At 40.2% G+C, this 998-nt stretch overlaps 1 protein-coding gene across 2 annotated transcripts in view; it reads left to right on the forward strand.

Moving 5' to 3' along the window:
* LOC106881098 (leucine-rich repeat transmembrane neuronal protein 4) overlaps nt 1-998 on the forward strand; it is a 28,240-nt gene that overhangs the window by 4,536 nt on the left and 22,706 nt on the right. The window contains exon 2 of one of the 2 annotated variants that reach the window (XR_008264142.1): nt 440-991. The exons of the other annotated variant lie outside the window; for it this stretch is intronic. The gene's annotated coding sequence lies outside the window, so the exon portion shown is untranslated. Of the gene's footprint in view, nt 1-439; nt 992-998 lie in introns of those variants that run through there. 2 annotated transcript variants of the gene reach the window in all.

Here is a 998-nt window from a genome sequence, read left to right on the forward strand (position 1 = left end):
ATATATATATATAAAACGGGCATCCATCTACCAAATATGTTCACAAGGCATTGGTTCACCCAGCACTATATTAGAAGACATCTATCTAAGGTGCTGCACATTAGGATTGAACCCAAAACTGCATGGCTGCAAAGTGGACTTCTTAAACACAGCCATACATGTGGCTATATATATATATATATATATATGTAGTTGTGACCTTTGCCAGTGTCATGTAAATGGCACTTGTGAAATTGTAGTTGTGGCCATTCCAGGTATCATGTAAATGGCACCTGTGTTAGTGGCACGTAAGAAGCATCCGTTACACTCTTAGAGTGGCTGGTATTAGGAAAGACATCAAAATTTCAGTTAAATCATTACTTGTCTGATTGAGGTATTTCTCTTAGCTCATTTTTAAAAATTATATAATTAATAACGATAATATTTCTTTCTATTATAGGCACATGGCTTGAAAACTTGTGGGTGGGGGCTAGTTGATTACATTGACCCCAGTGCACAACTGGTCCTTATTTTATTGACTCCAAAAGAACGAAAGACAAAGTTGACCTCAGCAGAATTTGAACTTAAAATGTAAAGAGCCAGAAGACATGCCACTAGGCAATTTATCTGATGTGATTACAATTCTGCTAGTTTGCTGCCTTTGTAATAATAAGTCTTTCTCAAATTTTGGAGGAGTGGGATAGTCAATTATGTCAATCCCAATTCTCAACTGGTACTTATTTTATCTGTGGAGGCGCAATGGCCCAGTGGTTAGGGCAGCGGACTCGTGGTCATAGGATCGCGGTTTCGATTCCCAGACCGGGCGTTGTGAGTGTTTATTGAGCGAAAACACCTAAAGCTCCACGAGGCTCCGGCAGGGTATGGTGGCGAACCCTGCTGTACTCTTTCACCACAACTTTCTCTCACTCTTACTTCCTGTTTCTGTTGTGCCTGTAATTCAAAGGGTTAGCCTAGTCACACTGTGTCACACTGAATATCCCCAAGAACTACATTAAGGA

The sequence above is a fragment of the Octopus bimaculoides genome, chromosome 5 (genome assembly GCF_001194135.2).
Source record: "Octopus bimaculoides isolate UCB-OBI-ISO-001 chromosome 5, ASM119413v2, whole genome shotgun sequence".
Taxonomy (NCBI): Eukaryota; Metazoa; Mollusca; class Cephalopoda; order Octopoda; family Octopodidae; genus Octopus; species Octopus bimaculoides.